Source organism: Prionailurus viverrinus, chromosome D2, assembly GCF_022837055.1.
Source record: "Prionailurus viverrinus isolate Anna chromosome D2, UM_Priviv_1.0, whole genome shotgun sequence".
Taxonomy (NCBI): Eukaryota; Metazoa; Chordata; class Mammalia; order Carnivora; family Felidae; genus Prionailurus; species Prionailurus viverrinus.
This window is the reverse complement of record NC_062571.1, coordinates 12,356,242-12,369,823: the sequence shown is the minus strand read 5'-3', so window position 1 is coordinate 12,369,823 and position 13,582 is coordinate 12,356,242. Positions and strand designations below refer to the sequence as shown.

At 40.8% G+C, this 13,582-nt stretch overlaps 1 protein-coding gene across 3 annotated transcripts in view; it reads left to right on the top strand.

Moving 5' to 3' along the window:
* Positions 1–238: 238 nt before the first annotated feature.
* EDARADD (EDAR associated via death domain) overlaps positions 239–13,582 on the top strand; it is a 92,897-nt gene continuing 79,553 nt past the window's right edge. For 2 of the 3 annotated variants that reach the window (XM_047826383.1, XM_047826381.1), the window contains exon 1: positions 239–346. The gene's annotated coding sequence lies outside the window, so the exon portion shown is untranslated. The remainder of the gene's footprint in view (positions 347–13,582) is intronic. The other variant, XM_047826384.1, reaches the window with a different exon arrangement.

Sequence of the window (13,582 nt, the reverse complement as noted above, 5' to 3'; positions counted from 1 at the left end):
ACACGCAACCCATCGAGCGCCGGTTCGAGACGACGCTCCCGGACTTGAGTGACTCCAGGTGTCCCGTGCCAATCCAGCGATGAGAAAGCTCCCGAGCTTCTGGACGCCCGGTGGGGAGGCCGAGATGCTGAGCGCAGTGACTGCCTCGACCCACCGCGCAGACCCCGCCCCTTCGCCCCGGCCACGCCCCCTCCGAGCGCGGGGCCTTGTGGGAGTTGTGGTCTCGCGCGACCAGGAGGGGGCCTCCCGCCGGAAGGCGGGGCAGGGGGCCGGCAGAACCCGGGAACTACAGCTGCGGAGGCCGCTCCGCCTCCCTGGGACTTCGGGCTCCACGGCGGCAAATGAGGTAGGACCACGAGGGCCTCCAAAACAAGAGGAGGTGCGCGCGGGGAGTCCTTCTCTCGGCCGGCAGCCGTCTCCCCGGGTCCCTCCTTGCGCACTGCCGTCAGCGACCCCACAGGCTCGAAATTGAGCCCCTCTCCTGCCCCGCCCCGGCGCATCCCCCGGGGCCCCAGATTTGGCCCCGACCTTCCAAAGTGGGGCTCTTCTCCTCCCAGTGATGTTTTGTGGCCTCTTACCTCCAGGCGCTTATCAGCTGCACCCCGACGGGGCTGAGATCTTTCTCCAGGTGGTGCTGTGACAACTAGGGCTCACCATCTTTGTTTTCTCGCTCGGAGATCATTGTTCTTTGCTGGATTAATGGTTAATTGAAACCCATTGTTTCATCTATGTTGTCTGTTTAGGGGCTTGTTTAGGCTGGACAATGAATCAAGTGCATATCACTGTATCCTTGCTAGAAACAGAAACTAAGGGTGTTTTCTTTTCTTCCTTTGTTTTGTTTTGTTTTTTTTTAATATATATATATATATACTGTCTGAAACATTTTATGAAGTCAGCAAATCAGGATTCCAGAAAAACAGAGTGCACCAGAATTCATTCCTGCTGATGAAATGATCCATTTAACTCTTCACTATATCCTTGAGATTGAGGCTGATAATATCTAAGTTTGTGCCTGACACGGAAGTCTACACAGACAGGGTGGCAATATTATTCAAACCCCAAACTAAGACGTTTGGACTATGATTTTTAAGCTTACAGTGAATAATTCATAGGAAGAGGCCTGCTCAGACACTACTGTGGATACACTTTTAAAAAACTGACTCTGGTAGAAAATAGAGAAAACAGGGGCGCCTGGGTGGCTCAGTTGGTTAAGTGTCCCACTTCAGCTCAGGTCACGACCTCACGGTTAGTGAGTTTGAGTCCCCAGTCAGGTGAGCCCCTCTTCTCTCTCTCCCTCTCTCTCTGCCCCTAGCTCACTTGCCCCCTCTATCTCTTCCAAAATAAGAAAGAAAGAAAGAAAGAAAGAAAGAAAGAAAGAAAGAAAGAAAAAGAAAAGAAATAAAATAGAGAAAACATAGTTTTGAACGAAAGAAAAAGAAAAGAAAGAAAATAGAGAAAACATAAAAATTGACAGTTCACATCACGATGTTATTTTCTTTTTAGAATCCTGTCCTTCGAATCGATAATCTTTCACTACAGATTCAGGTTACTTTTGTATCACTGAAGCACATATTCTACAAAAACAAAGAAGAAGAAGAAAAAGTTTATCATGTAAAACCAGATTATATTACAATTAAAGAAATAATGCTGAAGAGTAGATGTGCTCTTCAGAAGGAACAAGATGAAACATACATGTGTCTAGTCCTTAATTTCCAATCCCAATACCTATTGTAAAGCATTCATAATCCAAGCAATATTAATTTCTGTGATTCTAAAATTTCATTCTAAAAAGGTGTCATCACGTAACCCATCATACTTAACACTTTCAACGGCACTAACAGGTTGCTGGCTGGGATTTAGGGTCCTCTTCAGTTGGGCCCCTCCTCTTCTTTCTAACCTTTTCTCCCTTTAATAATCTTTAAGAAAATGTTCTCTCATTGTTGTTTGCTTTCTCATTGTATGACTCTCTACACCGTCTCCTTGTCTGCTCCCACCTCTGCTCACTCGAACTCCCATCCAGTCATTGAAAGGCCAACGAGAGTTTCGGCTCTTGTTGGTTTTGTGAACTTCACAACTCGGAAGGATCTCTTTTCTCTCGTATTTCTTTCTCTACTGAGTGTGATATAGCACTTACTCTCTGTATCAGTCATTTGACGATCTATTATCCAGCTCTAGACACTTCTATCTCCCTATATATGTCTTACCAAGAACAAGTAAATTTTTTGAGGTAAGGGATATACCTTTTTAGGGAATTTTGATACTTCAATTTTGAAATTATCATGCACATTATAGACAAAAAGATTTGCTAATTAATTAGTTGGGGCATACATAAAAGGTTCTAATTTAAATTACTGTATTTTTAGAGAAGGCCAACATTTTCTAACCACTGACCCCATAGTGTATGGCCTTCCATCATTTATGAAGGTTTTGATAACAAGAAACATCACTAGTAACTTTTGATTATGGGAAATAAGCTGAATTACACTTGGGAGACCACAACGAGTGCCCTGGGTAGTCCAAAGGGGCCTGAGGACTCATGGGGAAAAGCAACACCCCAAAGAGGAGCTGGAAGCTATGGGAACAATGGAGAAGGTCTGGAATGCGTTTTGCAGAAAGCTGTCTCCTGCTGGGTGTGAGCTGATGACTCTTCAAGCTGCTCAAGTGATGCCAAAAATCATTGTTGTGGTCCTCCATCCCTGGGAAGATTCACTGCCTTCGATGGGGAGCAACAAGGTTGTTCTGGAGGTGAAATGCCCAATGACTGATCCTCACTGCTCTGTCAAGTTTCAAAGAAAGAAGTGGTTACTGTAAGACGCCGGGTTTCACCTCTGTCCCAGCCGCTTTAGTTGTGGTTCCTACCCCAATTTTGGATCTTCCTCCTTCACCAACTTCTTCCCTCCAACCCAATTCTCAAGAGTTCAAGGTTGTTCAGCTCCCTTGCAACACCCTGGTGCCGGCCTCAGGCAGGGGTCCCTCAGACAAAGGCAGAGTGCCTCTCAGCACCTGCCGCTCTCCTCTCCCAGTGGTTTTTCCACGAGGGGTCTTATCTCTTTTCTAGATCTTCTAGCAGGATGTGCGCACTTCCCATCTGCCCCTGTTGCCAGACCAACCCTTATCTGCATGGTCAGACCCATCTGGCTTTTTGTCTGTTCTCCTCTCCGTGGATAGTTTGTCATAAACATTGTGGCCTGCTTCTGTCAGGACTTTACCCCTGAGCTATCAAAACCCATTCCTTGTGCCAGGGAAGCCTATGAAACATTTCTGATGAGTGAACCAGGAACCCAAAATAGATTACATTGACCCTGAATGTTCTGTCCCAAATGAAAAATATTTAATTTTCTGAGGAGCCCAAAGATCTCTGAGAAGCGAAATTTCAGACTCTGCCTCCTAGTGGCATACATGAACATTCACCCTGATTCTGTGTTTGTCAATTTCCCTACTCTTCCAGTTAGTAGTTCTCTACCTCAGAAAGCCCACTCTCCACCCTTTCCTCTCCGAAAGGCCGTTGCTCGCAGAATCTGTACATGGCACATGGCGCCTGATGGCATTGGCTGCCCCCTGCACCTTGCGTGTAACTGCTGTGGAATGTCAGGAAGGGAAGGATACCTGGTAGGTCTCTTGTTCCAAGAGTTAAGGTAGTTTGGGGCACATACTAAACAATAATCGGTGTCTTGGTTTTTCCAGATGTTCACCCTTTCTAAATTATTCTATGACTATAATTTGTTGGTTCCAAGATTTGTCTCCCCACCCCCCAATTTTAATACCCCTTAAGGCCACATGCATCTTGTACTTCACAATGTCATAGTTTAACTGACAGTGTTACCCTTTCCTAGCAGTACATAAAACATAGTACATCTTACCATTGATAAGAGCTAAGATTCAATTAAATACTCTATTGCGATTATGATTCTGCACTCCCACAGTGTAGTATCTCAATTCGTCAACGTAGTATGCAAACCATCTCACCCCTAAGTTCATGCTCTGGGCTTAGCCGCAGTCACCAACCTCCCCCTCCAACCCATCCCCCTCCCACCAGATGCTGTGACCAGTTGTCCAGAACTTGCGGTAGTTTCGCAGATGCACTGTGCTGCCTCCTGGCACATTCGTACTCCTTTCGGGTGGCATTCACGCATCACCTCCCCTGAAAATCTGTCGCTAACTTAGTGGCTCCCACCCAGCTCCATCCCTTGGCAGCCTTTTAACTCCCTCTATTAAAGAGCTGGTCACACTGCACTGTGGACATGCCGGTCTTCCCCTGAGAAGACGAAGGAGCAGTGAGGGCCCTGAGCATTTTCAGCTCCAGTCGGAGCCCCATGCCTGGCTCTCAGGAAATGCTGGGTGCTGGTGGCAAATGGTGGTTATGCTCCGGCTTCAGTGGACCCTTTGCCCACCACGGATGGTTCATTCAGTTGACTTAGCACAGGGTCTGGATCAATAAACAGTAGGTGTTATTACTGCCATTGTTCTAGGGTTTTTTCCCTCAAAATTTCCACACTCAGAGTGGAGCCTGATGCAGTGCTCGATCCCACAAACCATGAGATCATGACCTGAGCTGAAATCAAGAGTTGGACACTCAACTGACAGAGCCACCCAGGTGCCCTACATTACTTTAATTCAGGCCTCAACCACTTCTTAATCAGATCAGGTGAAAACATTTTCCTTGCTGCACCCTCTATATATTCTATTCCTGGTAATTTATAATTTACATGATCTTACTGTATCAAATAGTTCCATCTTCTAAAAATCTAATTTTGATCTTGTCATTTGCCCTTCTTAGAACCATGTTATACCTTTAGTAGCAAACTTGAAATCTTGGCCATTGGTTTTTATTTTGATTTAGGTTTGGGTTTTTGGGGGGGGGGGGCAGGGGCATGGTAACTTTAAAAATCCCTCCAGCCCTTGGCTCTGTCTACCTGACTGCTTTCATCTGTTTCTGCAATAAAATTGTTCTGCTAGCAAAAACTATCATTGTTGTCAGTGGCTCCCCCTACTGAACATTTCATTAGTAGAATTTTGTTTTCTTTTTGCTGTTAAATTTGTAACAGCAAGGAGACATTTCAGTAGAGATGTTTCACAGATAACTTTCTCTAGCTGTGGGAATTTTCCAAGATTTTCTCAAGACACTGATAATTATTATAACTTCACGTAACTCATTGTTACTGTACTCTTAACTGGCCAAACATTTGTTGGCACACAAGAAAAAGTAACATGGTTCTACAGACATTACAGTACAGGGTCCCTTGGTCTAGAGGCCTAGATTCTAGCTCATCACTGTATAAGGCATGAGGCCTGTTAGTGATTTTATTTCCTCCTCTGCAAAATGGGCCCCCGGGTCCTTTCCACCCAAATAAATAATGTGTAATTCTCTGAGTTACACTTTTTGTTTAAATAGTCAACTGTCTTTTAAAAGGACGTCAATCATTTTTTTAAATCCCATATATTAACTCCCATCCTGAAAATTTGTCATTTTGATCCTCTCTGCTGAATAAAATATTCTAAAACTTCAGGGGTGTCTCGGTGGCTCAGTCCATTAAGCATCTGTCTTCGGCTCAGGTCATAATCTCATAGTTTGTGAGTTCAAGCCCCGTGTCCATCTCTGTACTGAAAGCTCAGAGCCTGGAATGTGCTTTGGCTTCTGTGTCTCCCTCTGTCTCTCTCCCCCTCCCCCACTTATGCTCACGCTCTCTCTCTCTCAAAAATAAACATTAAAAATATATATATTCGGGGCGCCTCGGTGGCGCAGTCGATTAAGCGTCCGACTTCAGCCAGGTCACGATCTCGCGGTCCGGGAGTTCGAGCCCCGCGTCAGGCTCTGGGCTGATGGCTCAGAGCCTGGAGCCTGTTTCCGATTCTGTGTCTCCCTCTCTCTCTCTGCCCCTCCCCCATTCATGCTCTGTCTCTCTCTGTCCCAAAAATAAATAAACGTTGAAAAAAAAATTTTTTTTAAATCATAAATTTAAATTTAATTTCAGCTTTCATTCCCCACAACCCTTATAAACCTAGAAATATTGGATAGACAGCAATTTTGTTCCATTTCTTAAGAGCTCATAGATGGCAATTTTAAATGTTATATGTTTGAGTTTTCATTACTATTTGTTTATGTTACTTCTGCTTTGAACAGATAAACAGTTGTTAATGACAGTGTGAACTTCTTACAAATGTACAACCAAAAATCCCCAAGTACACATTACTCAAGCTTTTTGTCCTCATTTAAATATTATTTCTCTCTTGATATGCATTCTTGTTTTGTATGGTCTTGCATAATAAAGATTTTTTTTTTTTAATTTTTTTTTTCAACGTTTATTTATTTTTGGGACAGAGAGAGACAGAGTATGAACCGGGGAGGGGCAGAGAGAGAGGGAGACACAGAATCGGAAACAGGCTCCAGGCTCTGAGCCATCAGCCCAGAGCCTGACGCGGGGCTCGAACTCCTGGACCGCGAGATCGTGACCTGGCTGAAGTCGGACGCTTAACCGACTGTGCCACCCAGGTGCCCCAATAAAGATCTTTTTTAAAAAATAGACTTTAATTTTTGGAGTTTGGGGTTCACAGTAATTGAGCAGAAGGTAGGGATTTTCCATTTATTTCCATTCACATTTACACAGCCTTCTCCACTACCAACATCCTGCACCACAGTGATACATCTGTCACATTCATTGACCCTACACCGATACATCATTGTCACCCAAGGTCCACAGCTTACATTAGAGTTCACTCTTGGTATTGTAAATTGTATGTGTTTTGACAAATGTGTAGTGATATGTATCTACTATTACAGTATCATACAGAATAGTGTCACTGCCCTAAAAATCCTCTGTGCTCTGCCTATCCATCCTTCTCTTCCCTAACCACTACAAACCACTGCTCTTTTTACTGTCTCCACAGTTCTCCCCTTTCCAGAAGGTCATATGGTTGGAGTCACACAGCATCTTCTTCAGATTGACTTCTCTGACTTATTAATATGAATTTTAAGTTTCTTCCATGTCTCTTCATTGCTTGGTAGCCATTTCTTTTTATTGCTGAATAATATCCCACTGTCTAGGTGGACCACAGTTCATTTATCCATTTTCTCACCGAAGGACATCTTGGTTGCTTCCAAGTTTCAGCAATTATGAGTAAAGCAATTATAAACATCCGTGTGCAGGTTTTTGCATGCATATCGTTTTCAACTCTTGAATAAGTACCAAGGAACACAACTGCTGGATCATATGGTAAGAGTATGTTCAGTTTTATAAGAAACTGCCTAACTGTCTTCCAAAGTGGCTGTACCATTTTGTGTTCTCGCCAGCAACAAATGGGAGTTTCTCTTGTTCCACATCATCAACAGCATTTTATGCTGTCAGTGTTTTGGATTTTTGTCATTCTAATAGATGTATTATTGTTATGGGTGTAATTGTAATTTACAGTTCCCTCATGACACACAATGTGGAGCATCAGAGCATCTTTTCATATGCTTGTTTCCATCTCTATATCTTTTTCAGTTAGGTATCTGTTCAAGTCCTTTGCCAGCTTTTAAATCAGGTTGTTCATTTTCTTATGGTTGAGTTTTAATAGCTCTTTGTATATTTTGAATAATAGTCCTCTATAAGATATGTCTTTTGCAATTATTCTTCTCCCAGTAAGTGGCTTGTGTTCTTTCTCTTGACAGTGTCTTTTGCAGAGCAGAAGTTCTTAGTTTTAGTGAAGTCCAGCTTATCAATTATTTCTTTCATGGATCATGCCTTTGGTGTTGTATCTAAAAAGCCATTGCCATACCCCAGGTCTTTTTGGTTTTCTCCAGTGTTGTCACCTGTCTTAGAATTGTGCATTTACATTTAGGTATATAATCCATTTTGAGTTAATTTTGAAGGGTGTAAGATCTCTGTCTAGATTCTTTTTTTTTCTTTTTTTCTATTTTCTCTTTTTCTCTTTTTTTCTTTTCTTTTTGGTATATGCATGTCCAGTTGTTCCAGCACCATGTGTTGAAAAGAATATTTTTGCTCCTTTGTCAAAGATCAGTTGACTATATGACTATATTCATGTGGGTCTATTGATGGGCTCTTTATTCTGTTTAATTGATGTGTTTGTCTCTTCTTTTGCTAATCCTACTGTCTTGATTACTGTAGTTTTATAGTAAGTCTTGAAGTTGATTTTTGTCAATCTGACTTCGCTGTTCTCCTTCAATATTGTGTTGGCTATACTGAGTCTTTGACCTCTCCATCTAAAATATAGAATCAATATGGTGGTATCCACAAAATAACTTTCTGGAACTTTTATTGGGATTCTGTTGCATCTATAGATCAAATTGAGAATAGCTGACATCTTGACAATATTGAGTCTTCCTATCCATGAACATGGAATATCTCTCTACTTACCTAGTTATTCTCTGATTATTTTCATTTGGGTTTTATAATTTACCTCCCATAGATGTTATACCTATTTTGTTACATTTATAACTAAGTATTTCATTTTTGGAGGTGCTAATGCAAAAGGTATTGTGTTTGTAATTTCTAATTCCAATTATTCACTGCTCGTATACAGAAAAGTGATTGACTTTTGTGTTTTAACCTTGTATCCTACAACCTTGCAATGATTGCTTATTGGTTCCAGGAGTTTTTTGACATTTTTTTTCCTAAATAAATTATCATGTCATCTGCAAACAGACAGTTTTATTTCTTCCTTCCCAATCAGTATATTTTAATTTCCTTTTCTTGTCTTATTGCATTAGCTAAAACTTCCAATATGACGTTGACAAGGAGTGTTGAGAAGGGACATCCTTATCTTGTGCTGATCTTAGCAGCAAAACTTACAGTTTCTCACCATTAAGTATTGTTTTTTATACGTGTTCCTTATCAAGAATTCTGCTGTACTTGAATAAAATAGTTGATAGATGTAGATTATGTCCACTTGATTAATGGTGCTGTTGAATTCAACTATGTCCTTACTGGTTTTCTACTGGATCTGCCCATCTCTGACAGAGGATGTGGAATTCTCCAACTGTAATAATGAATTCATCTATTTCTCCTTATACTCTAGCTGTTTTTTGCCTCATGCATTGTTAGACACATACACATTAAGAGTTGTTAAGTCTTCCTGGAAAATTGATCCCTTTATTATTATGTAATTCTCTCTGATGAATTTCTTTGCTCTGGAGTCTGCTCTGTCAGAAATTAATACAGCTACTTCTGCATTCTTTTTATTAGTGTTAACATGGTATATTATCTCTCCATTCCATTACTTTTAATCTATGTATGTTTCTTTATGTTTAAAATAAGTTTCTGGTTAGAAACTTATTTTATATATATTTATATATGTTTATTTATATGTTTATTTATATTTTATTTTATATATGTTTATATATATGTTAGACAACATATAGTTGAATCTTGTTTTTTGATCCACTCTGACAGTCTCTTTTAGTTGGTTTATTTAGACCATTAACCTTTAAAGTGATTATTTGATATCGTTGTACTTTTAAAAAAAAAATTTTAAATGTTTATTTTTGAGAGGTGGGGGAGGGGCAGAGAGAGAGGGAGACAAATAATCTGAAGCAGGCTCCAGGTTCTGAGCTATCAGCACAGAGCCCAACACAGGGCTTGAACCCACGAACTGTGAGATCATGACCTGAGCTGAAGTTGGATGTTTAACCCACTGAGCCACCCAGGTGCCCTGATATTTTTGTGCTAATATCTCCTGTATTTGTCACTATTTTCCATTTGTTGCCTTTCTTCTTTGTTCCTGTTTTTATCTTCCTCTGCCTTTTGTAGTTTTAATTGAGCATTTTATGTGATTACATTTTCTCTTCCTTCTTAGCATAGCAATTATATTACTTTTTCTGAAAACTTTTTTTAGTGGTTGTCCTAGAGTTTGCAATATAATAACTAATACAAGCCACTTACTTTCAAATAGTGCAGATAAGTATCTTATAATAATAAAGTAATCCTAATTCCTTCCACACATCCTTGTATCCTTGCTGTCACTCATTTCACTTATACAACAAGCATACATAAACCTGTATGTGTACATAAGCATACATAATTGAATACATTGTTGCTCTTGTTATTTTGAACAACTTGTTATTAGTTAGATCAATTAAAAATAAGAAAAATAAGTTTTTATTTTACCTTCACATATTGCTTGCCTGATGTTCTTCCTTTTTTTATGTGGATCTGAGTTTTTGATCTATATTATTTTCCTTTTCTCTACAGAACTTCTTTTAATATTTCTTGTAAGGCAGGTCTACTGGTAATAAATTTCCTTAATTTTTGTTTACTTGAGAAAATCTTTACTTCCCTTTCAATTTTGAAGAATAAGTGTGCAGGGTGCAGAATTCTAGGTTACATACTACACTCCACTGTCTTCTTTATTTCGCTGGTTTTTTGTTTTTTTGTTTTTTTTTAAGTAGGCTCCATGCCTAACATGAGGCTCGAATTCATGACCCTGAGATCAAGAGTCACATGCTCTACTGATTGAGCCAGCCAGGCGCCCTCCACTATCTTCTTGCTTGCATAGTTTCTGAGCAAAAGTTGGATGCAATTCTTAATTTTATTCCTCTACAGATAAGGTATTTTTATTCTCTGACTTATTTTTTCCTTGTTGCATTAGCTAATGCTTTTCTGAAGTTTGAATATAATATGCTTAGGTATACTTTTTGTTTGTTTTGTTTTGGTATTTGTTTTTGGCATTTATCCTGCTTGGTGTTCTCTGAGATTCCTGGATCTGTGGGGTGGTGTCTGACATTAATGTAGGAATTTTCTCAGTTACGATCACTTCATATATTTCTTTTGTTCCTTTTTCTCTTTCTTCTCCTTCTGATATTCCCATTACATGTATGTTAAAACTTTTTCAGCTATTTTTTGGTTCCTGAATATTTTGTTTTAACGTTTCTTTTTCTTTTTCTTTTTCTTTTCTGTCTTCTTTCCCTTTTCCATTTTGGAATTTTCTACTGACTTATCTTGAAACTCTGAGTTTTTCTCCTCAGCCAAATTCCATATGCTAATGAGCCAATCAAAAGCATTCTTCATTTCTGTTAGTGGTTTGGTGTTTTTTTTTTGTTTGTTTTTGTTTTTTTTTAATTTCTAGCATTTAACAAGTTTTTTTCAGAGAATTTACATCTCCTTGATTAAATTGTCAGTGTGTTCTTGCGTGCCATCTACTTTATCCATTAGAGCCCACAACATATTCATCATAGTTTTCAGTTTTCTGGTTGATCATTCCCAAATCCTTGCCCTATCTGAGGTGAGGCTGGTTCTCCTACTTGTCCTCTTTCTTCAAACTGTGTTGTTTGCCTTGTTAGTATGCTATGTCATTTTTTTTCCTGATAGCCAGACATGAAGGACTAGGTAAAAGGAACTGCTGGGGCGCCTGGGTGGCTCAGTCGGTTGAGCGTCCGACTTCAGCCAGGTCACGATCTTGCGGTCCGTGAGTTCGAGCCCCGCGTCAGGCTCTGGGCTGATGGCTCAGAGCCTGGAGCCTGTTTCCGATTCTGTGTCTCCCTCTCTCTCTGCCCCTCCCCCGTTCATGCTCTGTCTCTCTCTGTCCCCCCCAAAAAAATAAATAAACGTTGAAAAAAATTAAAAAAAAAAAAAAAAGGAACTGCAGTCCATAGGCCTTCAGTACATGCCCTTTAGTAATGTGGTGGTGAGTGTGGGGGAGAGGAAGCACTCTGTAGTCCTGTTATTTGGTGTCGGTCTTTTAGTAACGCTGTGCCTCTGGACTGCCAACTTCACAAATGCTTCTCAGTCCACTCTCCCCCTAGAAGAGACAAAATTGCTAGAGAGGGTTGGAGTTGGGTATTTCCTTTCCCCATGTGGAAGGTCAGAGCCAGCTGAAATTGGCTCCTTCCTCCGAGTTGGCTAGGCTGTGATAAAACCCCCAGAGTTTAGGCTCTGGAGGGCTTGTTCAGAATAGATTTCTATGAGTATTTCAAAATTATTCCTTTTCTCCTCTTGATGCTGATATTCACGGTGAGAACCTGGTCAAACTCCTGGAGGTAAACTTCGTAAACGTGTGTGGTTGCCCCTGGAGTTTTTATTTCTCAGAAGTCCACACTGAGCCTTCAGTAATTCATCAGTTACAGTTCTCGTTTTCCTGTCTTGGTACTAGTTCCACTGAAGGTCTCTGCTATTGGTTTCTGTTCTGGTGGATTGTAATCCTCTGTACTTGATCTCCCCAGATACGAAAGCAGTGGACCCCACTGTGACCCCACTTCTCTGATGGATCCAAGGAGGGCTGTTGACTTTCCAGTTTGTTGAGCTTTTTACTTGTTGTCAGGGAGGAGTGATGACTTTCAGGCTGCATGCTGGCCATTATAAAGTTTTCGGTATTTGAAAGCAAAATAATGATTTTATTGTTGTATCAGTATACCTTTGTGATCCATCATTCATGTATCCTAACTCAACCACTCTACTATCATTGCACATTTAGGTACTACTACTTTTCCTTTATTTCTTAGTTATACTTCAGCTGAAGTGACTATTTTTGTGCACTTAACATTCTTCTTCTCTAGATTATTTTCTTCTTATACCCAAATTCACATTCATAATTCTCAATCCCATACTCTGTTGAGAACATGACTAGGGCACCTGAGTGGCTCAGTTGGTTAAGCATCCAGTTCTTGGTTTCAGCTTGGCTTATGGTCTCCCAGTTCATGGGTTCAAGCTCCACATCAGGCTCTGTGCTGACAGTGCAGAGCCTGCTGGGGATTCTCTCTCTCCCTCTCTCTTTGCCCCTTCCCCACTCACTCTCTGTCGAAATAAATACATTTTATTAAAAGAAGAAAAAAGCTTTAAAAAAAACTTGACTTTAGTATTCATAATTGGTTGGATCGTTTGGCTGGGGGAGGAGGTGGGGGAGGAAAGGGATGAGGATTAGTCCTCTTTCCATACCTTCAAGTCTTCACCCTGACTGCAATGGAAAGTGTTGGAGTATCATAAGAAGTTGCCTGTCAAAACAGATAAAGTGACAATCCCTCCTCTTAACAAAAGAAATAAGGAGTTCTAAAGCTGAGAGAGCTTTAATCAAAATACTGGTGATGGGCATTTCCAAAATGCAAGTTTTTTTTTTAATGTTTTTATTTTGGGGGGCGTGCAGAGGATCCGAAGCAGGCTGTGTACTGAGAGCAGAGAGTCCAACGTGGGGCTTGACCTCACCAACCGTGAGATCACGACCTGAGCCAAAGTTGGACGCTTAACCGACTGAGCCACCCAGGCGCCCCTAAAATGCAAGTGCTTAATGATCACGAAAGAAAGATCAACGGAATTCTGTTAACCTATAAGAAATGATATTCCGTAATGTGCAGCTTAGACCTCCCCTTCTGTCTCAACTGAATCAAACTGACCTCCATGCTAGTTGCACCAACTGTAATTTAACTGATAAAAAAAAGTACAAGCGTCTTCCACAGAAACCGCAATGTTCCAGATGTTGGTTTGAAATTGTTCACGCACACGTCCTGTGTACTTGTGCTTGCCTTTGGTGCCCTCTGCCTATCTCCTGGTGCACTCCCTTGCTCCTCTTCATTATTTCCTCTCTTCCTAATGTTACCATGTTCCCCAGAGAAAACCTGATTGGATCAAAATAATTGTTCATGGCATGAAACTATTTG